Below are 474 nucleotides of genomic sequence, written 5' to 3' on the forward strand. Positions count from 1 at the left end.
AGAGGTTGAAGCAGTCAAAATTAAGGAGAATCCTCATTTGTTGACGTGTGGAACTACAATCAGTAAAATCTAACCAAACTTGAGTATTGAAAATTTAACCTTAGGTTGCACCCTTGGAAAGAGAAAAGAAAATAAGTTTGGGGGTGTGTGAATCCCACGAGCAAAGTAAGGAAAAATTCGACTTCTAAGGTCGGGAATTGGGTCAACTTATTATTGTACAGCGTTGCACTTGACTCTCCACACACACCCGTTTTGCATTGAATAGGTGAGAATTTAACTTTTGCAGTATAGCTTTGAAGTGTTTCATGGAATCGAAGTTATGTTTTTAATCTTGAGACATGAAGGCAAGCTATTTAGCGAAATTTATTTTAAGTAATTTTGTTTGTCTTAGTTGTGCTTGTGTGTCCATTAATTATTTTTATGGGTTTTGGTGTTTGCTCAAGGACTAGCAAATGGTTAAGTTTGGGGGTATTT

The sequence above is a fragment of the Olea europaea genome, unplaced genomic scaffold (genome assembly GCF_002742605.1).
Source record: "Olea europaea var. sylvestris unplaced genomic scaffold, O_europaea_v1 scaffold1287, whole genome shotgun sequence".
Classification (NCBI taxonomy): Eukaryota; Viridiplantae; Streptophyta; class Magnoliopsida; order Lamiales; family Oleaceae; genus Olea; species Olea europaea.